Source organism: Pseudorca crassidens, chromosome 8 (genome assembly GCF_039906515.1).
Source record: "Pseudorca crassidens isolate mPseCra1 chromosome 8, mPseCra1.hap1, whole genome shotgun sequence".
Classification (NCBI taxonomy): Eukaryota; Metazoa; Chordata; class Mammalia; order Artiodactyla; family Delphinidae; genus Pseudorca; species Pseudorca crassidens.
This window is the reverse complement of record NC_090303.1, coordinates 53176431-53203033: the sequence shown is the minus strand read 5'-3', so window position 1 is coordinate 53203033 and position 26603 is coordinate 53176431. Positions and strand designations below refer to the sequence as shown.

The window sequence follows — 26603 nt, the reverse complement described above, 5'->3', positions numbered from 1 at the left end:
ACTACAACACTGTGTAGATTTGTTTTAAAAGATGACATGTTCTGCTCAGTTCCCTCAACGTTTTTCACCAACATGTGATCCCCTTACATCTTTTTGTTCATCTTTATTTTCTGATCTGAAATGTGTTCAACATTTGATTCTTTGCCACCCAAATCCCATCAATCTATCACAGCCCAGTTCAAGTGCCATTTCCTCTAGAGGCTTTTATTCCCCCCTGCAGCTAATATAGCTCTCAATTCTTTCCTGAACCATTGGAGCACTTTTCCTCTCAAGTGCTAATTCCCATGATTTTGCAACAGCTTAAAATGTATTTGGAGCTTCTATTCTGGAATGGACATTTTTTCTAGAGTGCAGGGTTAGGCACACAGAAGGTACTCAAATACCTAAATAAACATCTGAACTTAAAAAATGTTTAATCTCATGTAATGTGGATCTCCTTTCCCTGATCTAAAGAGTATACATGTAAGATAAATAATTTTTGTCCAAATAGATCCTGCCTTATCTAAAAAGAATAATAATAGGAAAATTTGAATGATACTCTAACTTTCAAACACTTATGGTTAAATATATTGTTCTTGTAATCAAGGTCATTTTGTACATTACAATCATTATACTAGAGAAAGTTCAACAAAATAAAACAAAAGTGATTGACAATTTCCATTTTATTATCAAAAGACAAGAGACTGGTTTGACCAAAAGTATCTTTTCAACAGGTACATCATGTTTATCTTTGGCAGGAAGTTAAAAGACAGCTCTATAAAATTATTTGGGGCAGTGACAAACATTTAGCCAATTCATTAATGAGAATATTCTATACGTTCATTGCCAAGGTTAACTGTATTGTGTGATACGAGAGCCTTTAGTATGTATGAGGGACCATTACTTAATAAACGTATTTTAGTTTTCAGGCATTTTTGATCGTTATATTCTGTGCTTTATGATTGAGGCTCATATCAGTCACTCCTGTACTATAATGATAATAAGAGAAACAATGCTAATAAGTGATGATTCATTGCACTGGATGTAGAAACTCTGCTTCATGAATTTTCTAACTGTTTTTCCCTGTTCTAGACATTAGCCAGTGTCTATTTTTATTAAATGAAAATTTCAAAGCCTCTGCCAAATAAGTATATTTAGAAAGTAGGAATTAATATGGTATTAAACAAACTACAGTACCTTAAATATACTTCACATCAGATACTAATGTAGTTAAAGATATATACTAAATTAAAAGCCACCAGAGGGCAGCTTAATACAATAGTGATCGAATACTTTTAAGTATGGTAGCAGTATTTTAAAAATAATTCCAAGAGTTAGATATTATAGATATACAAAGTGAAAAGAGATATATTTAATAAAAATATTTTAAAATTTCAGTTATAATAAATGTTTCTGAGTTGATATATATGCAATATATTTTATATGCAGTGCACTTTTTTAGTTGATCTTCAAATACAAATGTGAATTAAATTTATCTTTCTCACTTTTTTTTTTTTTTTTGGCAGCAGCAAAGTTGGCCCAGAGGTCAAGCAACTTGGCCAATATTCACATTTTTAAAATGTGATCTTAGGTCCCCCTCTCTCTGTGGTGGCCAATGTTCCTCCTGTAAGAAGGAATTGGCACCTCTAACTTGTTTCTAATTTAATGGAATTAAAAATTAGGATGATAATGATAATTCTCTTGAAAGTACTTTTCATAATTTTTAATAATTGATGTATTAATTTGCATGCTCTTTGTCTCTGCCTCTAGTTTGAATGCTTCATGAGGTCAAGGACATGTACTTCAGGGACCTTGCCAAATGCAGTGTCCAGCAGTTGGCTTTCAATAATTATTTGTTGATTTAGTTATGTAATTAACTGTAAATTCTTAAGGGAGTAACATTTCTAGAGACTATTCCATGTTTTCATGTAGTCAACAGCTATGCTTTCTATTCACCCATCCACCCACCTATCCACCCATCCATTCATCATCCATCTATCCCTGTGTCTGTCCATCTGTCCATCCCTCCATCCATCCATCTGTCCATCTGTCCACTTGTCCATCTGCCCATCCATCCACCTATCAATTCATCCATCCATCCAGCCAGCCAGCCATCCATCCCTCCCCACAGACATCTAATCCTCCAAGACAATCTTCAGAAAGGGTTCCTTTCTATTTGGTGATTGAAAAAGGAACTTTCTCAGGAAAGGATCCCTAGTTCAAAGACTTCCTCTGAGAACACATAAAATCGCTTGAATAGTCTTTACCGCGGGGGCTGCGTCGTTTTAAAAAGACTGACAGTCTTCCTCAGTTCTTCCTGTAGGCCAGTGCCATGGCAAAAGGGTACATAAGGACTTATTTTCCTTTTTTTCCCTCCTGAAACCTCTGGTTGCTTTTTAGCAACTACTTTTTGACAAAGTGAAAGATGAAGCCTTTCCTCTTTCACAAGATTTATGTTATTTATCTTGTAATATTTCAGAGTTTAAAAAAAATTCATTGCCACTTTTGTGGCATTTTTTAACTATAAAAGTATTTATTGCTAAGTTGCATAATATTTTAAAAATTAAAATACAATATTACATAGAGAACAAATATAAATAGTTAACTTATACGGTTAATTTCTTTAACTTAGTAATATACATTTAAGGTTCCTCCATGTCTTTTCGTGGCTTGATAGCTCATTTCTTTTTATTGCAGAATACTATTCGATTGTCTGGACGTACCACAGTTTATTTATCCATTCACATGCTGAAGGACATCTTGGTAGCTTCCAAGTTAGGGCAATTATAAGTAAAGCTGCTATAAACATCCATGTGCAGGTTTTTGTATGGACATTTACTTTCAACTCCTTTGGATAAACACCAAGGAGCATGATTGATGGATGATATAGTAGGAGTAGGTTTACTTCTGTAAGAAACCACCAAACTGTCTTCCAAAGTGGCTGTACCATTTTGCATTCCCACCAGCATGAATGAGTGTTCCTGTTGCTTCACATTCTTGCCAGCATTTGGTGGTGTAAGTGTTCCACATTCTGGCCACTCTAAATAGATGTGTAGTGCTATCTCGTTGTTGTTTTAATTTGCATTTCCCTAATGACATATGATGTGAAGCATCTTTTCATAGCTTATTTGCCATCTGTATATCTTCTCTGGCAAGGTGTCTGTTAAATTCTTCGGCCCATTTTTTAACTGGGTTGTTTGTTTTCTTATTGTTGTATTTTAAGAATTCTTTGTATATTTTGTATAACAGTTCTTTATCAGATGTGTCTTTCATAAATATTTTCTCTTGTCTGTGGCTTGTTTCTCATTATCTTGACATCATTTTTCACAGAGCAAATGTTTTTAATTTTAATAAAATCCAGTATTAATTATTTCTGTAATGGATTGTGCCTTTTGTGTATCAAAAAAGCCACCTAGGTTTTCTCCTATGTTATCTTATAGGAGTCTATAATTTTGCATTTTATGTTTAGGTCTATGATCCATTTTGAATTAATTTTTGTGAAGGGCCTAAAGTCTATGTCTTGATTCATTTTTTGTGTGTGGATGTCTAGTTGTTCCAGCACCATTTGTCGAAGTGACTGTCTTTGCTCTATTGTATTGCCTTTGCTTCTTTGTCAAAGATCAGTTGACGATATTTATGTGAGTCTATTTCTGGACTGTCTATTCTGTTCTGCTGATCTATTTGTCTATTCTTTTGCCAATTTCACACAGTCTTAATAACTGTAGCTTTACTGTAGTAAGTTTTGAAATCTATAGTATTAGTCCTCCAACTTTGTTCTTCAATACTGTGTTGGCTATTCTGTATCTTTTCCCTCTGTATATAAACTTTAGAATCTGTTTGCCAATATCCACACATGAACTTGTTGGGATTTTGACTGGGATTGCAATGAATCTATAAATCAAGTTGGGAAGAACTGACATCTTGATGATACTGACTCTTCCTATTCAAGAACACAGACTATCTCTCCATTTATTTGATTTCATTCATTAGAGTTTGGGAGTTATTCTCAAATAGCTCTTGTACATATTTTGTTAGATTTATACCTAAGTATTTCATTTTGTGGGGTGCTAATGTAAATGATGATGTGGTTTTTATTTAAAATCCACTGTTCATCACTGGTCCTCAATATAATTTTTATCAGCAGCTTGGTAATTGATCATATGGCTCTTTGGTAAGCTAAGTAACTAACCTCTTTCTCTTAAAAAATATTTAGAATTTTTTCCTGTTTTCTGATATTTTAAATATCAATGAGATAATGAACAACCCTACACACACACACACACACACACACACACACACACACACATCTTTAAGGGTTCCTAAGATAATTTCCTAATAATAAATTCCTTAAAGTGGAATTTCTGGGTCAAAAAGACACATATGTTAAAGGTTTTTGACACGTGGCCAAATTGGGCTTGAGAAGTGTTATAAAACTTTAAATTCCAATTGACAGTGTATGAGAGTGCCTCTTTGTTTACATCCTCAGCAATTCTGGGTATTATAGTGTTTAGATTATCTTTTGGAAGAGGTGTTTTTGATTTAAAAATTATCTTGTTTTGGACTTCCCTGGTGGTGCAGTGGTTAAGAATCCGCCTGCCAATGCAGGAGACATGGGTTCGAGCCCTGCTCCCAGAAGATCCCACGTGCCGCGGAGCAACTAAGCCCATGCACCACAGCTACTGAGCCTGCACTCTAGAGCCCACGAACCACAACTACTGAGCACACATGCCACAACTACTGAAGCCCATGTGCCTAGAGCCCGTGCTCCGCAACAAGAGAAGCCACCACACTGAGGAGCCTGCACACCGCAACGAAGAGTAGCCCCCCGCTCACCACAACTAGAGAAAGCCCGCACACAGCAACGAAGACCCAACACAGCCAAAAATAAATAAATATATTAAAAAAGAAAAATTATCTTGTTTTAGTTTGTAATTATATGGTCACTGCAGAGATGAGTAAATCTCTCTATTGAGGATACCAATAATTTGCCATATGCTGCTTGTATTTTCCCCACTTTGGTATTTTAACAGGTGCTGAGCTCGCCTGTGAGTACAACAAAGTGGGATGGAGGTGTGAAAATGTCAGTAGTGACAAAAACAATAGGTGTGTGTGCGTGTGTATGTGTGAATGCACGTGTGTGTAGCCAAATGATTTATGCTTCAAAGAAGTGGTTAATGGACAATGGTATAAGAGTTCTTTTTCACACTTCAGAAAGTTAAACATAGTCCAGAATAGGAAAATCTACAGAGACAGAGAGTAAATTAGTGGTTGCCAGAGGCTAGAGGAAGGGGAGAATGGGGAATGACTGGTAGTGGGTAAAGGGTTTCTTTTTGGCACGATGAAAATGTTCTGGAATTAGACAGTGGTAATGATTGCACAACTTTGTGAATGTACTATAAACCACTAAATTGTACACTTTAAACGTATGAATTTTATGGTATGTGAATTACATCTCAATAAACCCATTATTTTAGAAAGTCAGTGTGCTTATTTTTCAAATACCCACTTGAAATTTTGATTTTAATAAAAATGACAATGTGTTTTAAATCATTTTTCCAAGGCAAAAGAAAGAGCAGAGGCATCTAGGCTTACTGATCCAATGTTAATTCAAGGGTAATGTGTACATTATTTGCAGTGGTGAAATTTTTCTAGAATTAGATGTTGATGATGGTTGCATAGCGTTGTGTATATACTAAAACCCAGTAAAGTGTACACTTTAAAATGGTGGATTTTGTGGTATGTGAATTGTATCTCAAATTTTTAAAAGTTGATTTAAAAAGTTGGCACAGTGCTGCTATATGACCCAGCCATTCCACTCTTAGATGTATACTCCCAAAAACTTGCACACGAAGGTTCACAGCAGTATTATTCAAAACAGCTTTAAAATGAAAACAACCCAAATGTCTATCACTTGATGAAAGAATTAATAAAATGTGGTATTTCCACACAATGGAATATTACTCAGCAACAAAGAGAAATGAAACACAGATACATCCTGCAACAGAATGAACCTTGAAAACATTATCTAAGTGAAAGAAGCCAATCACAAAAGACCACATATTGTATGATTCCATCTGTGTGAAATGTCCAGAATAGGCAAATTTATAGAGGTAAGAGAGTAAACTAATGGTTGTCCTGGGGGAAGGGGTGGAAATGGGGAGTGACTGCTAATAGGTAGGGCCTTCTTTAGGGGTGATGAAAATGTTCTGGAATTAAATGGTGGTAGTGGTTGTACAATCTTGTGAATATACTAAAAACCATTGGACTGTACACTCTAAATGGGTGAATTATGTGGTATGTGAGAATGGTATCTCAATAAAACTGTTTAAAGAAAGAAAAATGCTAACAAATAGCAAAATGTTGAGACAAATATTGAAGAAAGACAGATGGTAGAAAGTCTCTGCTAATATGATGTTAAAAAACCAAAGAAACAAAACACAAAGAATCCCTGTTTCCTTTCTCAGCCTTCTTTATGAATTATAGACAGAATTTACCAATATCTTGAATCTATAATGACTCCTTTGACCCTTTTCTCCCTTCTTCTTCCACTGTTCACATTACAAATGTCCTGCTTATTCACAGAGTTTATGAAATCCACGTGCATTTTTTTTGCCAACGTTATGCTGTAATATGTTTCAATTAAGAGTTTGATACCATTTCAGGTTTTTACTTTTACCATTCACTGTTTTTTTAAACAAATACTAAATAAATGTGTTGCTATTACACATTCATGCTGGACAGTCACCACAGTGATCAAGTCGGCCAGAAGAAGAGTGTTTACTGCAAGGCTCTGGTTCTTGTTATTATTCAACTGTCTACATGAAAATTAGGTCTCCCTAGTAACTAAATTGTTTTAGCCATTGTTTTGACTTTTAACAGCCTTAGGAGTAAAATCATGTCAAATGTTTTACGTTATAGAACTTCCGAATTCATTCAACAAATTTTTATTGAGAACCTGTTATTGACCAGACACCATTTATTTATCATGAACATTAAAGAACACTATTTGGTTAATCAAGTATGATTTTTTTCTTACAGATACTGGTAAGAACACTTCAAAGACGTGAATGGGATTAATTCAGGACTGTTGCTCCTGACAGATAAGCCAGTCTACCTGCTGTTGAATGATGTGCAAAAAAGAAATTGGGTAAGAAGAAAGTTATTTGAATAAATTTTTTTTTTGCATTTGTAGAGTGCTTTTGTTTCTCAGGATTTTTTTAACGAACAAAAAATCTTTTAAAATCCTCACAAGAACCTTAGGAGTGCGGCTGGGCAGCACTTTCCACATGATTCTTCTGTGGATGAGGACATGGAAATTAGTGAGGTTGTGTGATGGGCTTGCTTGGATATGCACAGGAATGCAGAAAGTCTGACTCTTACTATTTTATTTCAACTTGACCTCTAGAAGTAAGAAAGACTGACGACCAAACCTCTCTAACATTTTCTAAACTGTTTATTTTATTCACACTTGATTCTAATCTAAAGTTGCCTTAAGAGAAAAGAGCCCCACCTAGCTACTTGCTCAGTGGGATCTGGTATTCCATCTAATCTCCTTATGTTAGTGTATAAATTGACCAAGGTTAAAGAGAAAAAAATCTTTCCTCAATGTTTGGGGATGGTGGAGTAGGACAATTTATCTGCAAGGTATAAAAAGGTAAGGTGTACCTCTGCTTTTTGGTGAGAAAAGTTCAGAAGTGAGTGTGTTTTGTTAATGAAAACTTCACAATACTTATCTTTGGCTAGAGATTAAACGTGGAAAGATCCACCCATTCATAATCATAGTTTTTGTAAAATTATACATAGTAAAAACTAATGGATCATAGTCTTCATCTGTTGCAGAAATGTTACAACTTTAATATTGCCCAAATGTGTATAAGTGCTATATTTTGAGCCATTGCATAATAATAATTTCTCACTTTTACCAAGCGCTAATTGTGTACTGTGTAGGCAAAACCTACACTTCTCCTGCATATCTGTTTTGTTCTCACACTACTGCCACACTCACAACGCTTCTGACACCAGACATGTGGGTTTTCTGAGACACCAGCTAGGTGTCCTACAGTGTAACTCAATTCTGACACTATCTACCTGGAGATGGCATCAGATGCCACAGGATAAGGACTCAGTCCTACAAGACTGCCCCCCTCCCCACCACTTTAGATGCCAATCGCAAGTAGTAGGTCCCCAGGTTACCCACAACTTGTGTTCAACTTGGCTACAAATCAGAGATTCCCGTGACCTCCTTAGATTCGATTATTTGCTCGAATAGCTCACAGAACTCAGGGAAACACTTACGTTTACCAGTTTATTAAAGGGTATGATAAAGGACACAGATGAACATCCAGATGGAAGAGATATGAAGGGCAAAGCATGTGGGAAGGGGAACGGAGCTTCCATGCCCTCTCCCAGTGCTCCACTCTCCCAGCACCTCCACGTATTCAACAACTTAGAATAGAAGCTTTCTAGAACCTCATATTTTGGAATTTTTATGGAGGCCCCATCATGTAGGCATGATGGACCATTAATTCCATTTCCAGCCCTTCTCCCCTCTCTAGAGAATGGGAGGTGAGCTGAAAATTCCAAGCTTCTAATCATGGCTTGGTCTTTCTGGTGACCAGGCCCCATCCAAGAGCCCACCAAGAGTCAACTTATTAGGGCCTTCCCTGGTGATGCAGTGGTTAAGAATCCTCCTGCCAACGCTGGAGACACGGGTTTGAGCCGTGGTCCGGGAAGATCCCACATGCCGCAGAGCAACTAAGCCTGTGCACCACAACTACTGAGCCTGCACTCTAGAGCCCACGAGCCACAACTACTGAGCCTGCATGCCACAACTACTGAAGCCCGTGCACCTAGAGCCCGTGCTCCACAACAAGAGAAGCCATCACAATGAGAAACCCATGCACCGCAACGAAGAGTAGCCCCCGCTCACCGCAACTAGAGAAAGGCCCGCACAGCAATGAAGACCCAGTGCAGCCAAAAATAAATAAATAAATTTATTTAAAAAAAATTCAGAGTTGTTTTTTAAAAAAAAAGAGTCACCTTCTTAGAACAAAGGACATTGCTATCATCCAGGAAATTCCAAAGGATTTAGGAGATCGGTGTCAGGAACTGGGGTCAAAGACCAAATTTTAGAACAAAAGATGCTCCTAAGCTCTTATCACTTAGGAAATTACAAGTGTTTTAGGAGCTCTGTACCATGAACTAGGGGTAGAGACCAATATATGTATATTTTCTGTTATATCTCACATGTACGAAGACCTATTGTAAGTGGTGCAGGAGGTGGGAGGACTGAAGGAAAGAACATTAATTCTCCTGGCTTCTTCCTTGCCTGACCATGGGTTGGCAGCAGGGCAGCTTTCATGGGTGTGTGACCTCTGCAGTCAATAGGGCCCCATACTCAGAGGGGTCCTGCATTTGATTTAATGCTTTGCTGACACCATTTTGAAATTCTTAATTTTATCTTTGAATGTGTGTTTCGTTAGTAAAGTCTGATTACTAAAGAGGAGATACACGTGATACACGTTATGCCATTTCTGATTGCCCCATTTGCATACAGCATTTCCAGTGCTCCATGGGCATAGCATTCCTGTGCATCCATGACACTTGGGAGTTCAGTGAGACTCAGAGCAAGGTCAAGGTGAACCTCTGCGACTGATTAAGCCCGAAATGCCTCTCCTTCCACTTGAACCAGAACAAACAAACAAAAGGCTGTGGCATGCTAAGAAACCCAACTAACCAAGGAACTCTATCATATCCTTTCTTACTCATGTTACGTCCCTATATTAGCCAACCACTTACACTAAAAAATGATGCCATAGAAGGAAAGGGAGGACAGGACAATCCATAGTTCCTTTTCCTTTCAGTCCCTCTTTACTCATTAGTAAGCCAAAGGCAGACAGGGTTGGTACAATGTGTGTGTATAAAGAAGTTAAATGGAATAGTTGAGTTAGTTCTGAGGGGTGTTTCCACTGTTCCAGCAAGAAAACAAATGCATATGTTATGTATGAACTTTGAAATGTAAATTGGATAATTTTGGTGATTCTGCTGCATACAAGTTAAATGCTCTTATATTGCATTTAAAACTGACATTGCACAATGTAAGTGGTAAAGTTTGTGCTGATAATTTAAACTTTTAATTCTTTTCTTTACTTTAAATGGTGTTAAATGGAAAAAATTTAAAACATGACCAGTCAAGTGAGAGGGAAAGAAAGACTGTGGAAGAAAAGCTAAAGTTTTATATTTCAGGACCTTTAATTACATTTTTTTCTTGATTTTTCAGTTTGCACTGGGCTTCACAAATTTATGTACTTGGTTAACGGTGTCTGCGTTCCTCCACCCAAGGCCACAATTCCTGATGGTGGCCCTTTTCTACAGCTACAGGTCTCCTTGGGTGCCCAGAGCTGGTCCCTCTCCCTTGCTCCTTCAAGCCTGCGGCTGGTAGCACCTGCCACTCTTGCCAGTCCGGTGCGGGCGAGAGGGAAGGGGTATGGAGGGAAAAGAGGGAGATATCGCCTTCCCTTGTTTTCCTTTAACCTCTGCCCACACCTTTGTAAATCACTTTCATCATTCCCTCTTTTTTTTTTTTGTGGTACGCGGGCCTCTCACTGTTGTGGCCTCTCCCGTTGTGGAGCACAGACTCCGGACGCGCAGGCGCAGCGGCCATGGCTCACAGGCCCAGCCGCTCGGCGGCATGTGGGATCTTCCCGGAATGGGACACGAACCCGTGTCCCCTGCATCGGCAGGCGGACACTCAACCACTGTGCCACCAGGGAAGCCCCATCAGTCCCTCTTTTACACGCCTCCGTTTTCATATATTTTACTGTAGACAATTTCAAACATAGACATATATAGAGAAACTAGTATAGTAGATGCCCACATAGCCATTATCCGGGTTCAGTGATACTTCTTTCACTCCTTTGGAGTGTGCCATCTGTTTCTTGCTGGGATCCTGGCTGATATAGGGCCGTCCTATGCATTTGGACTACTATTCAGAGTCATTACACCCCTCTCTTCAACAGGGACAGCAACTATTCAGATTATTTCTGAAAAGAACCAAATTATCCCACAGATTAAAATGGAGGAAGTGGCTTTAGACATATTTCCTGCCTGTTCAGTGAAACTTGGTTCCCTAACTCCCTCCCGGGCATCCTAGCTCATCTTAAACCAGGCTTTGTTTCGTACACAAAGCTGCAAAGAGAGGGCATACTTGGTACCATTCAAAATATGTGAATCACATTAATCAACAGTGTTTATTCCCATAGATTAATAAATGCTTTGTCCTTTCACTCATGAGAGAAAAGGAAACACTTGGCAAGAATTTTTTCTTTGTGAGGCGGTCCTCTTTGTGAGAGGATTGATTACATGGTCATAGATCAGCAGTATATTTATCTTCCACAACTTCAGGAAAATAATTTTGTCATTAATGAGATTTGCTAGTAAAACAGAAAGGTCATATCCACAAGGATAGAGTCATTTGTAATATGAGACCCTGGTCTCTTAACAAGAAAGATAATCATTTCAGTTTTAGTCTTTTTATTAGTAGACACAATAAAAGTAATGTACTATTCTAGAAACAGGTATTTGGAATTAGACTCTTTTTCATCACGTTCCATCAGGTGTACCATAGGATTGTTTAAATCAATAGGAAGCCAGAAGGAAGGGGTGCGGAAAGAACTAATATTTATTGAATGCCTTCTTTGTGTTATAAGTGCTCTCAGGTTTATTATCAATTTAATCCTCATAGTAATCCTAGGAGGCTGATGTTATTATTCCTGTGTTATGGAGGAGGAAAGTGAGACTTATGTAGGATAAGTTGCTCCAAGGCCCACAGCTACATAATAATTAAAATAGCCACTATTTATGTATGGCTCTGCTTGACTCTATGCAAAGCACTTTACATTGAAATTTATGAAATTTAACCCTATGGGGTAAATCGCTTTATGCCCATTATACAGATGAGGTGGGTTAAGCATCATGCCATGGTCACATCATTAATACTGGCAGAGTCAGAATTCTGAGTCAGTCCTGGTGGACTCAAATCCTTGCTAGTCTCACCACCTTCTGTCGGCTGCCAAAGAGATGGGTACACTGTTACAATTTCTTTTTCCATCTTGAACTTCTCTTCCTCTTTCACAATGTCCATTCAATCATTCTCGTTAGATCTTTCTCTTTGATAAAGGACACAAAAGCAAATGTGAGTAGACAGGTCCTTTGTCATCTTATTTCATTGTGCAGTCAGTCTCAACAGCTGGCCTGTTCTTTCCTTCATCATTTTCTTGTCTAACACAATTTTCTCCTTTCATTGTCTCCAGACATGTTCATTCAAGTACTCCTAAAATATTTTAAGAAGTAATACATTCCTCACCACATTTTTAAGTTGATGCCTAAAATTTTGATCATGTTAGGTTACGTATATATATATATATATATATATATATTCCAGTACATTATGAATGACATTTAAAAATAAACTGTCACATCTCTATTTGAATCTATCCAGTAGAATCTAAATATTATAACAATTTGATGCCCCATAATACTTTTAAAATACACAAAAATAAGTTCTTCTTTGTTCGTTTTTCTTCTTGAAATTGTATTTCCATTCCATTTCCTAATATATATTTTATACTTTAAAGTATTTCATGAATAACATACTTCTATGCAACAGAAATATGGAAATAATTTAAAATTTCCTGTGATCATAAGGTTCTGAGTGTTAGAAAATTCTGCACAATTTCTCAAAACATCATAAATATATTGCAAATACTGATGAATAATTATTAAACATAAAATGTAAAATTGTATTGGAATTGCAGATCTTAATGACATGAGTAAAGCCTTTCTCCCCCATGTATCCAGGGATAAATATACAGGATTTAGTGTCAATGTTGAATGTATGATTTGGCAAATAGAGGTGCTGAGAAGCTCTTCACCTAAATAAGTAAATAAGAATGATGGAGTGTTTTTTTTTAAAAAATATTTATTTATTTATTTGGCTGTGCAGGGTCTTAGTTGTGGCATGCAGGGTCTTCGTTGCTGCGTGCAGGATCTTTTTTCTTTTAGTTGCGGGATGTGGGATCTTTAGTTGCAGCTTGTGGGGTCCTTAGTTGTGGCATGCATGTGGGATCTAGTTCCCTGACCAGGGATTGAATCCGGGCCCCCTGCATTGGGAGTGTAGAGTCTTAACTGCTAGACCACCAGGGAAGTCCCTGATGGAGTTTTGTGATAGCAATGGGACTCAGTTCTTTGAATTCTTCTCAGTTATATACCAAAAATTATATGGTAATATACCATCAAGATTATTTTTAGTAATCTCTCATCTTGATGACTTAATTAGGTGTCCTTCCCCTTTTAAAAATAATTAATTAATTTTTGGCTGTGTTGGGTCTTTGTTGCTGTGCATGGGCTTGCTCTAGTTGTGGCGAGCAAGGGCTGCTCTTCATTGTGGTGGCTTCTCTTGCTATGGAACACGGGCTCTAGGTGTGCGGGCTTCAGTAGTTGTGGCAGGCAGCCTCAGTACTTGTGGCTCGTGGGCTCTAGAACGCAGGCTCAGTAGTTGTGGTGCACGGGCTTAGTTGCTCCGCGTCATGTGGGATCTTCCTGGACCAGGGCTCGAACCCGTATTCCCTGCATTGGCAGGCAGATTCTTAACCACTGCGCCACCAGGGAAGTCCTAAATAGTGCATTCTAATTGACCATATTTAGAATTAAATATAAAAGAGCCAAAGTATTCTATAACTGTGATTACAGATATAATCACTGATATTTGGAATCTGCTTGCTTGAGTAGACCAGATAATTAGAATACCATGTTAAATAAGCTGAGGTTCAAACCTATACAAGACTGAATGCTTTACACAGGGAAAAATTTCCATGGCTGAGAACTGCATTCTTAACCTGGGCCAGGTATTTCAAAAACATGCTGTTTCGGTCATAAGAGAGCACAAGGAGGGGGTGGAATGGGTAGGGAGAGAAACATTACAGAAGACTTTGTGTAAACTCATCAGCACTGTTGGAAAAACAACACAAAACCACGATCAAGTCAATAACGTTATCTTTGGCCTATAAAGAACAGTACATTTTTTGGCCAGCTATCATCCTCGATAATTTGTCTTGTTGTTACATAATATGTTTCCTTAAGAAAACTCAAAGAGCCCTACACAAGTTATGTCATTTTCTTTATAACATGCTGAAGCCGAAAGCAGAAGGGAAGTTGTCTAGACCAGTGCTATCCAAAAGAAATATGAGCCGCATAAATAGTAATTAAAAATTTTCTAGTAGCCACATCTTTTTAAAAAAAGTAAAAAGAAATAGGTGAAATTAATTTGAATATTATATTTTACCCAATATATCTAAAATGTTATCGTATCAACATATAATGAATGTAAAATTTGGCCATGAGAGCTATACCATTCTTTTGTTGGTACTAAGTCTTTGAAATCTGGTGTGCATTTAACATTTAGAGCACATCTCAGTTTGGACTGGTCACATTTCAAGGGCTCAGTAGCCACATAGCATCTCAATTCTAGAGAATATGGAAAGGGTGATGGTCATAGAATCCAAAGTCCGGGCTTTATTGCAAGCTAATATCAATATAATGTGAGTCAGAGTTTGTCGTTATCCTGCTCAAAATCCTCCTGACTTCTTATCACTCCCAAAACAACAGCTAAACTCTTATCTCTGAGGCTGAGCATGATGCAGCCCCACCTTCCTTACCAACTATCTGACCTACCAATTTCCCCCTCACTCATTCTGCGCCCCCCTGTCCCCACCCCCATCTCAGGATTGTGGTACTTCCGCCTCCTTCAGCTTGGAATGCATCTTCTCCTGCCTCAGTCCCTGAATTCATTTAGGTTTTTGCCAAAATGTCATCTCAGGAAGGCCTGTGACCTAAAATAGCTCTCCTCTCTAGCCACTCTCCAGAGTGATCTCTTGGTATTCATTACACTAAACACTGAAAGTACACATGCATTTTAAAATTTGTTTACTATCTATCTCCTCCACTAGAAAGTAAGATCTATGAGGGCAGGAGCGTTGTCTTGTACACTGTTGGATCACCAACACCTGGAATAGTGCCTGGCACACAGCAGGTTTGTTGAAGAGATGAGTGATAATGTTGTCTTTGGCAGATCATTTAGAGGGTATAGTGCAGTGTTTAGGAGTGTACAATCTGGAGTCAGACTCTTTGAGATCAAATTCCAGCCTGTCTGCTTACTGTCTCTGTCCTTTTGAGTAACTACTTAACTTCTTTAAACTAGGTGCTTCATCTGAAAAATGTGGTTGTCAACAGTAGCATCCATTTTGTAGAGATGACGTTGTTTTGAGAATGAAATGAGATAAAGTAGGTTAAGTACCTAATTCAGTATCCCACCCATAAAAAGCACTCAAGAAAATTTCCTGTTATTATCTTTTAAACAGTGATTAAGATGAGTGCCTTGGCTCCCATGTATTCTTCAACCTGCCCCACTGCTTCACAGACACTGCTCTTGTCACGGTTACTAACAGTCCCTCCTCTTTGCCTCTGCAGTGTATGTGTTCCCTTTCGGCTCCTTGGATACTGTTGAACATTCTCCTGCCTGACTTCTGTAGTACACAGAACTTTCTACTGCCTCTCTGCCTACTCCCTTTTACTCCCCTTTGCTGACTGCTCTTCCCCTTCCCTTGTTTATATTAGTTCAGTCTCTGTCTTTGATGCTGGTTACTCTACGCCCACTCCCTGAACAATCTCACCCACTCCCAGGACTTCAATTGTCATTTCTATGCTGCTGATCCCAAATCTCCATCACCAGCCTGGCTTTCTCTCCTGAGCTCCAGGCTGTATCTGCAATGGCCTTATAGCCATTCAGCTATTGAATATCCAATGCTAAAATCATTCTACTTCATCCAAACCTGCTCCTCTTCTGAATTTCCTATTTTAATAAACGGCTCCCCACTCACCCATTGTTCAAACCAGAAAATGCAGTATGTATCAGTCTTGAGTCCTCCCTCTTCCATCCCACAATCCAATCAGTCGCAATCTGCATACTTCTACCTACCCCTGTCGCCATACCTGAGTCCAGGCCAATTTCCTGTCTAGATTCCAGGCTAGACTAGCTAAGCTTCCTTATAGACACCACTGTGTCCATTCTTTCCTTCCTCTACTTCTCCACAAAGTAACAAGAGTAATCTTTTTTCTATTTTTGGCTGCGTTGGGTCTTCGTTGCTGCGCGTGGGCTTTTCTGTGGTTGTGGTGAGCAGGGGCTACTCTTTGTTGTGGTGCGCAGGCTTCTCCTTGCGGTGGCTTCTCTTGTTGTGGAGCACGGGCTCTAGGCGCACGGACTTCAGTAGTTGTGGCACACGGGCTCAGTAGTTATGGCTCGTGGGCTCAGCGCAGGTTCAGTAGTTGTGGTGCATGGGCATGTGGGATCTTCCCAGACCAGCGCTTGAACCCATGTCCCCTGCATTGGCAGGCGGATTCTTAACCACTGCACCACCAGGGAGGCCCCAAGAGTAATCTTAATAAAATGCAAATCTGATCTCACTATCATACTCAGAGCCTCATTGCTTAGAGCTCCAAGGTGATGGGTAGCTCCCTATTGCCTTTAAGATAAAGTCAAATCTGGGGGGCAATTTAATTATATATGTTTGAGAAGTTATACTGGCAGGCTTGTTACAAACAAACAAAACAGCATTCCTCCAACATACCCTCTCCTACAGCACTGTTCACTATTTCTTGTGCTTCAGCCTCCCCGGGGGCAACCGCTATCAACTATTTTACCTGATTCTTTTGGGATTATCTCCGTATCTCTAAAGAACGTGTTTACATTGCTATTTTAAAAAAATTTCAGTGACTTCCACTCTAGAAGATGAAGATTTAGCTTATTTTCACTAAACCCTATGATACCCACCACATACATAAACACTTTTTATTCCTCATCTTCTCAACATGGGCATAACTTAACTATGTTGCCTTCAGTAGTTACACTGATATGACTTTGTAAATGTTATTCACATCTGAGCCAAAGAATACTATGCTACAAATACTTTTTCTTTATAACTTTTTTTTTTGAGTTAATAACTTTCCCCCCCTGTAACTTGGTTTTTGTAATAAAGAGGCTTAACTCCATTTTTGATATTTGACTATTGGAAGCTTTCAACCTCCATCCCTCTTCCCTATCTTCCCACATCTGGGCAGCCAAGATGAGAAGACTTGTGTAGGCCTTTACGTCTAAGAGCTGATGGGAATTTCAAACAGGGCAGACTTTAGCCCATGTTAGGGTAATTCCCCACCATGCTGGCTCCACCTTTTAACCACAGTGAAAGCCCCAAATCACCCCTCATCCTTTGTCATTTTCTCATCAGACTCCTGCATGAGCCCTTTCCCTGCTGGGAACCCCTATCTTAGTATTAGTACTAAGTATACTTTATTTATAGTCATGGGTGGATGCATCGTGTCATGTGTCTGGACATCCAAATAAATTCCTAAGTGGGAGATCATGCTCACCTTTGGGCAGACTGATCTATATATTGATATATACTTATCATCAATACATTCCCAAATTGCCCCACCCCCAGTTTTAAGAAATCTTCCTTCAACATTCTTTAAATGCCGGTCATTCTATCCATGTCATTTTCTTGGTGATCTTTCTCCAGGGCATCTGCCCTGCTCCAGTCCAGCAGATTGGTTGATCTTTAGGCTTCCTTCGGAGCTGTGGTCTTAGATTTTCCCTTCACCATCACCCTGACTTTCTCATGTATCAGAATCCCATTCCCTGGACTCTATTTTCTCTTTTCTTATTTTAGTTGAATAAATTCTCTCATAGCTCCCTGAGAAATGGACCTGTCAGATACTGTTTTTGACCTTTGACGTCTGAAAAAAATCTATATTCTGCCCTCCCACTTAATTAATAATTTGGCTGGGGAACTCTACATTAGAAATCATTTCCTTCTACTATTTTCTAGCATCCAGTGCAGCTGTTGAGAAATCTGAAGCCATTCTGATACCTGATTCTTTTTAGAATCCTGTTTTTCTTTCCTGAAAGTTTCTAGAATATTATCTTTGTCCACAGGGTTTGCAATTTCATAATGACGTGTCTCAATGTAGGTTTGTGATGTGTCTCAATGTAGCTCCAAGACATCCATTGTCTTGGGAGCTCGATAGGCTCTTTTAATTTGGAAAGTCATGTCTTTTCATTGTAGGAAATTTTCTTGAATTGGTTCTTTGATAGTTTCCCCCCTTCATTTTCTCTGTTCTTTCTTTCTAGAACTTTCAGATATTGTACTTCCTGGACTAGTCTGTACCTTTTTCATCTTTTATCTCTTTTTCTCTTTCTATCTTTTTGTTTTACTTCCTGGGAGATTTCCTCAACTTTATATTTTAAACCTTCACTGGAAGCTTTCTTTTATACTGTGATATTTTTAATATCCAAGAGTTCATTTTTGCGCTCCGGCTGCTACTTTTAAAAACACTAATACCATCTGGTTCTTGTTTGATGACTGCAATATCTTATAATATTTCACTATTTTTGAATCTTTGAAGGTATTAATAGTAGGTTATTTTTTTCCTCCTGCATAGTCTTTATTTCTTCTTTGTTGCTTTTCTATGTTAGTTTGTTTTGGCCTCTGTCTTTCTTATTAGAATATTCCATCAACTGTCTATAGAGATCCTTGACTGTCTGCCCATATCTAGAAGAGAGGCACTAGAAAGCTTTGGGCAAGCTCAATTTACATGGTTGGCTTGTGAACTGTGGGTTTCACTGTAGGGCAATCTGTTGGTCAGAAGTATGGGAAGAAAGTGAAGAAAGAAGGTTAGGTGTCTTGACAGTCAATTATAAACTTTCAGTAGGTTGCCTCCCAGCCTTGCCAACTGCTGGCTTAGGATTCAGCTTTCTTGGGACGGACAGGTGAGTTACTACTCAACCATAATTTTTCCAGCTTCCAAAATTGTGTTGGTGCTGTTTCTTCTTTTATTATCTGTGTGCTTGGGGACTTCTACTTTTAAAAAAATCCATTCATTATTGTTTTAGTGGGTTTTCAGGAGGAACGGAAACTCCCATGAGTGTTGTCTGACATTTCTAATAGGAATTAAAGCATACAGAGTCTTTACTGTATGATTATTGAAGTGTCTACTTTTTGGCCCTTGTCGAATTCACCAACCTTATCTCATGTCCATTCTATATTCAGACTACCTTTTCAGTTTCTTGAGTGCACCACATTCTGCCTTTGCCATCTGGCCCCCACAAGTGCTGATACCTCTGCCAGGAGCTCCTGTTTGCCCCCCGACTGCCTCTATGGATCTTTCAGGTCTCAGTTTAGGTGTGATTGCTCAGAGTGGATGTCTCTGACCCTCATATTAGGGTGAAATCTCCCTGCTGTGGGGTATCCATACCACTCAGTCCTTCCCCTATTTTAAAATGGGTCACCTTTTATTTTTCCTCACTAGTCTGTAAGCTCTGTGGAGGTAGGGGTTGTGACCATGCTCCACTTCTTTCACTGCAGTATATCCAGCCATTAGCAGAGTGCCGAGGACATAGTAGGTGCTCAATGTGCATTTGATGAATAAACAAATGAAGACAAGTGAAAGGACTTGCTTATGATAAGAAAACAGAGATAGTACTGGAAACTGATTCAATCAATCCTTTCTGTTCAACTGTATCGGCCTATCCTTGTTTTCTTGGTTTGCAATTAGAAGAAATCAAGATAGTCTTGATTAGGAAAAGGAGGTAATGATCTCTTAAATTTGTAGGTGGGTCGTACCAGGATAATTGTCTATCTCTGGTTTATAAGTTAGGAAGCAGAGGATTAGTGATATTATACAATGCATGAGAGAAGGTTCTAGAACTGAGAATTAGTATCTTCTGGCTCCTAATACTGTTTTCTTTTTTACTGTTTGAAACACATCTAGGATGTTACGTCTCTAACCTTATTGTCTTTTATGCTTCACGGGTATTTCTGTGTTGTTCTCTATATCTGTCTTTCATCAAGTAACTATCATCATGTTGCTATTTAAGGGACAAAATCAGCGATTCTCACTTGGTGGGGGTTGTACAAGAATCACCTTGGAGGCTTTTCCAATCCATATGTACCCCTTCCTCCTCCTGTCCCTCCAGTCCCTGCCTAAGGTGTTCTATAGTGGTTCTTTGAAAATGCTACCCAAGTGCTATAGACTGAATATTTGTGTCTCCTCCCTGCTCCCGCCACCCAAAATTCATACAATGAAAACTAATTCCCAATGTGACAGTATTTGAAGGGTCTTTGAGAGATGATTTGGTTATGAGAGTGAAGCTGTCATGAATGGGATTAGTGTCCTTATAAAAGAGGCCCTGAAGAGCTCCCTCACCCCTTCTGCCATGCCATGTGAGAACACAGTGAGAAGTCGGCAATCTCCAACCCAGAAGAGGGTTCTCACCAGAACTCAGCCATGCTGGCACCCTGATCTTGGCCTTCCAGCCTCCAGAACTGTGGGAAATTAATTTTTGTTGTTTATAAGCCACCCAGTCTATGGTATTTTGTTATAGCAGCCCGAACAGACTAAGACACCAACTAATTTTGATATGACTCATCTTCATAGGTGAGGAATATTGGATTAAATATTAGTTATGAGCAAAAATGCACTAATCCATTTATGACACATGCCACGGTGGTTCAAGTGATAGTTTTAGAATGTTTAGTTCATTTACAAACACCAATTAGAGTAGAAAGGAGCCTCTTTTTCAAAGTCAATTGTACATCTTTTTAAAAATTTTTATTTTATTTTTGGCTGCATTGGGTCTCTGTTGCTGTGCTCGGGCTTTTCTCTGGTTGCGACGAGCGGGGGCTAGTCTTCGTTGTGGTGCATGGGCTTCTCATTGTGGTGGCTTCTCTTGTTGCGGAGCATGGGCTCTAGGGCACGCCGGCTTCAGTAGTTGTGGCACGCGGGCTCAGTAGTTGTGGCTCACGGGCTCTAGAGTGCAGGCTCAGTAGTTGTGTCGCATGGGCTTCGTTGCTCCGCGGCATGTGGGATCTTCCCGGACCAGGGCTTGAATCCATGTCCCCTGCATTGGCAGGAGGATTCTTAACCACTGCACCACGGGGGAAGCCCAATTGTACGTCTTTTAATTGCACACTTCTAATTTCTTGCCATAAGGTTAAAAAAAGGCAAATTACAGTGCTAGAGTTTAGGAGTTTTGACCCATCCATAAACCTGTTTGAGTTTGGCCAGTTCCTTGCACTCTCTCTGCTTCAGAATAGTTCCTTTCTATACAATAAGGACAATAATAATTATACCCAAAATATATCAAAAGAAAAAGAAAATGCCATACATCGTGCTACAAAAATGCTTTATTGAAGAAAAGATTTGGTAACCAAAGTGTGTCTCAGTCTAAAACTGGAACCTCTTGGGGATAGTCTCTTGGCATGTCTATGCCCATTTCCTTTGTGTAACATAGTGATAATGATAATGTCTCTTGGAGTAGTATGGGTTAAAATAAGATGAGATCATCAATTTGTAGTCCATTATAAAGCCACAAGTTATTCTAGTTACATTTTAAAATTATAAATAGTAAGCCATTTTAGCTAGGGAACATGATATATCCAACAACATCATCAATATAGTTATCCTATGGATACATTTTCTGGCTTGTAAGCACTTGATTAGAATAGGCATGTGGGCACGGAGCAACTAAGCCCGTGCGCCACAACTACTGAAGCCCACGTGTCTAGAGCCTGTGCTCAGCAACAAGAGAAGCCACTGCAATGAGAAGCCCACACACCATAACGAAGAGTAGCCCCCACTCGCCACAACTAGAGAAAGCCTGCATGCAGCAATGAAGACCCAATGCAGCCCCCCCTCCAAAAAAAATAATTAATTAAAAAAAAACAGGCATGTGGGGCTTCCCTGGTGGCGCAGTGGTTGAGAATCTACCTGCCAATGCAGGGGGCACGGGTTCCATCCCTAGTCCGGGAAGATCCCACATGCCATGGAGCAACTAAGCTGTGAGCCACAACTACTGAGCCTGTGCTCTAGACCCCGTGAGCCACAACTACTGAGCCCGTGTGCTGCAACTACTGAAGCCCACATGCCTAGAACCCATGCTCCGCAACAAGCGAAGCCACCACAATGAGAAGCCTGTGCACCACAACGAAGAGTAGCCCCCACTCGCCGCAACCAGGGAAAAAGCCCACATGCAGCAACGAAGACCCAATAGAGCCAAAAATAAATTAAAAAAAAAAGAATAGGCGTGTGAATGCAGATGAACTGTCAAGGGCATTGGGAAGAAAGACTAGGATGTTTTTGATAGAAAAGCTACATTTCTGAATTTAATTGCTCCTAACAGGACTTGTCTAGACTGACCAAAAGTTTTGGTTTCCCTGAAGTATTAGTTTCTGACCACTTTTCCATCCATGTCCACAGTTCAATTACAGGACTGGCCTCTGAATTTTAATTCTGCTGGGTGCAAAATGATGCATTGAAATTGATGACAATCATAAATGAGGACCCTTTAGTAATGACACATCTCTCCACACACACAAATAACACCAAAGGGATAACAGAGTGAATTGTATGTTAGTTTGAAATGGTAGATGTTTTCTCATATAAAATTCTATTTACAAATTACACAAAATGAAAAACAGGAATGATAGGCCATTGTAATATTTAAGTATGATTTAGTAGGAGAGGGGAATTTACCAGTATTTCAATGCACACTTTGACCTTGGTAGTCTATTTTCTTCAAAACTATTCTGAGCTAATTTATACTTGACACCGTTTGGATGGGTTTGCAACTTCTTTGTTCTTCCTACAGTCATTTGCAAGTAGGTCAATTTACTTACATCCCAAGGTCTCTTAGAAATATATGATGAAAAAATATAGAATTACCTATAAAACAGTCAGGGCTTATTCCTGAACAAGCCTGGAGATTTGTGTCAGCAGTGAGTGATTTCTGTAAAAGTGAAAAGTATTTGAATTATGAGTGACTAGGCAACAGATGGCTGATAGAACAGGGAGGAAAGAAGTGGGAGAGCCTCCATTTACCTGTGAGAATACACTGGTTTCTCCAGTCTTCCATTTGCCTCCCTTTTTGATTTTAAATTTCTCATTGTCAAAACAACAACAATAACAACAACAAAAAGAAATCCTTAAGACTGGACGTTATCCAACAGCTGGAACATAAAAGTTGGTGACAAGAGTTTTGAATTCCATGTACCAGTTTCACTGATGACTCACTGGGAACTTGGTATAGGTCACCTAACCTTGTGCTATTTCAGTTCCTGGATGTATTCAAAAAAGAAGGATAATATTTGATCCTAAAAATAATTAACTAGGGTGAGGATTGGAACCAAGATGGTGGAGTAGAAGGACGTACTCTCACTCCCTCTTGAGAGAACACCAGAATCACAACTAGCTGCTCTACAATCATCGACAGGAAGACACTGGAACTCACCAAAACAGATACCCCACATCCAAAGACAAAGGAGAAGCCACAATGAGATGGTAGGAGGGGTGCAATCACAGTAAAATCAAATCCCATAACTGCTGGGTGGATACTCACAGACTGGAAAACACTTATACCAGAGAAGTCCCCCACTGGAGTGAAGGTTCTGAGCCCCACGTCAGGCTTCCCAACCTGGGGGTCCAGCAATGGGAGGAGGAATTACTAGAGAATCAGACTTGGAAGGCTAGTGGGATTTGATTGCAGGACTTTGACAGGACTGGGGGAAACAGAGACTCCACTCTTGGAGGGCACACACAAAGCAGTGTGTGCATCAGGACCTAGGGGAAGAAGCAGTGACCCCAGGGGAGACTGAACCAGACCTACCTGCTAGTGTTGGAGGGTCTCCTGCAGAGATGGGTGTGGCTGTGGCTCACTGGGGGGACAAGGACACTGGCAGCAGAAGTTCTGGGAAGTACTCCTTGGCATGAGCCCTCCCAGAGTCTGCCATTAGCCCCACCAAAGAGCCCAGGGAGGCTCCAGTGTTGGGTTGCTTCAGGCCAAACAACCAACAGGGAGGGTACCCAGCCCCACCCATCAGCAGTCAAACGTATTAAAGTTTTACTGAGCTCTGCCCACCAGAGCTACATCCAGCTCTACCCACCACCAGTCCCTCCCATCAGGAAACTTACACAAGCCTCTTAGATAGACTCATCCACCAGAGGAAAGACAGCAGAAGCAAGAAGAACTACAATCCTGCAGCCTGTGGAACAAAAACCACATTCACAGAAAGATATACAAGGTGAAAAGGCAGAGGGCTATGTACCAGACGAAGGAACAAGATAAAACCCCAGAAAAACAACTAAATGAAGTGGAGATAGGCAACCTTCCAGAAAAAGAATTCAGAATAATGATAGTGAAGATGATCCAGGACCTCAGAAAAAGAATGGAGGCAAAGATCGAAAAGATGCAAGAAATGTTTAAAAAAGACTTAGAAGAATTAAGGAACAAACAAACAGAGATGAACAATACAATAACTGAAATGAAAACTACACTAGAAGGAATCAATAGCAGAATAACTGAGGCAGAAGAACGGATAAGTGACCTGGAAGACAGAAAGGTGGAATTCACTGCTGCAGAACAGAATAAAGAGAAAAGAATGAAAAGAAATGAAGACAGCATAAGAGACCTCTGGAACAACATTAAACGCAACAACATTCGCATTATAGGGGTCCCAGAAGGAGAAGAGAGAGAGAGAGAGGACCAGAGAAAATATTTGAAGAGATTATAATCGAAAACTTCCCTAACATGGGAAAGGAAATAGCTACCCAAGTCCAGGAAGCGCAGAGAGTCCCATACAGGATAAATCCAAGGAGAAACACACCGAGACACATAGTAATCAAATTGGCAAAAATTAAAGACAAAGAAAAATTATTGAAAGCAGCAAGGGAAAAACAACAAATAACATACAAGGGAACTCCCATAAGGTTAACAGCTGATTTCTCAGCAGAAACTCTACAAGCCAGAAGGGAGTGGCATGATATACTTAAAGTGATGAAAGGGAAGAACCTACAACCAAGATTACTCTACGCAGCAAGGATCTCATTCAGATTTGATGGAGAAGTCAAAAGCTTTACAGACAAGCAAAAGATAAGAGAATTCAGCACCACTAAACTAGCTTTACAACAAATGCTAAAGGAACTTCTCTAAGTGTGAAACACAAGAGAAGAAAAGGACTTACAAAAACCCAAAACAATTAAGAAAATGGTAATAGGAACATACATATCGATAATTACCTTAAACATGAATGGATTAAATGCTCCAGCCAAAAGACACAGGCTTGCTGAATGGATACAAAAACAAGACACATATATATGCTGTCTACAAAAGACCCACTTCAGACCTAGGGACACTTACAGACTGAAAGTGAGGGGATGGAAAAAGATTTTCCATGCCAATGGAAATCAAAAGAAAGCTGGAGTAGCCATACTCATATCAGATAAAATAGACTTTAAAGTAAAGAATGTTACAAGAGACAAGGAAGGACACTACATAATGATCAAGGGATCAATCCAGGAAGAAGCTATAACATAGCACCCAACATAGGAGCACCTCAATACATAAGGCAGCTGCTAGCAGCTCTAAAAGAGGAAATCAACAGTAACACAATAATAGTGGTGGACTTTAACACCTCACATACACCAATGGACAGATCATCCAAAAGGAAAATAAATAAGGAAACAGAAACTTTAAATGACACAATAGACCAATAGATTTAATTGATATTTATAGGACATTCCATCCCAAAACAGCAGATTCCACTTTCTTCTCAAGTGCACATGGAACATTCTCCAGGATAGATCACATCTTGGGTCACAAATCAAGCCTCAGTAAATTTAAGAAAATTGAAATCATATCAAGCATCTTTTCTGACCGCAACGCTATGAGACTGGAAATGAATTACAGGGAAAAAAACATAAAAAACACAAACACATGGAGGCTAAACAATATGTTACTAAATAACCAAGAGCTCACTGAAGAAATCAAAGAGGAAATCAAAAAATACCTAGAAAAAAATGACAATGAAAACACGATGATCCAAAACCTATGCGATGCAGCAAAAGTAGTTCTAACAGGGAAGTTTATAGCTATAGAAGCCTACCTCAAGAAACAAGAAAAATCTCAAATAAACTATCTAAACTTACACCTAAAGGACTAGAGAAAGAAGAACAAACAAAACCCAAAGTTAGCAGAAGGAAAGAAATCATAAAGATCAGAGCAGAAATAAATGAAATAGAGACAAAGAAAACAGTAGCAAAGATCAATAAAACTATAAGCTGGTTCTTTGAGAAGATAAACAAAATTGATAAACCATTAGCCAGACTCATCAAGAAAAACAGGTAGAGGACTCAAATCAATACAATTAGAAATGAAAAAGGAGAAGTTATAACACACCGTAGAAATACAAAGCATCCTAAGAGACTACTACAAGCAACTCTATGCCAATAAAATGGACAACCTGGAAGAAATGGACAAATTTTTAGAAAGGTATATCCTTCCAAGACTGAACCAGGAAGAAATAGAAAATATGAACACACATCACAAGTAATGAAATTGAAACTGTGATTAAAAATCTTCCAACAAACAAAAGTCCAGGACCAGATGGCTTCACAGGTGAACTCTGTCAAACATTTAGAGAAGAGCTAACACCCATCCTGCTCAAATTTTTGAAAAAATT

The 26603-nt window shown here is 39.2% G+C and overlaps 1 protein-coding gene across 4 annotated transcripts in view; it reads left to right on the top strand.

The window, feature by feature from the left end:
• Nucleotides 1-26603, top strand: part of CDK14 (cyclin dependent kinase 14) — a 716891-nt gene that overhangs the window by 99093 nt on the left and 591195 nt on the right. For all 4 annotated transcript variants that reach the window (XM_067746465.1, XM_067746464.1, XM_067746468.1 and 1 more), the window contains one exon: nt 7018-7126. The gene's annotated coding sequence lies outside the window, so the exon portion shown is untranslated. The remainder of the gene's footprint in view (nt 1-7017; nt 7127-26603) is intronic.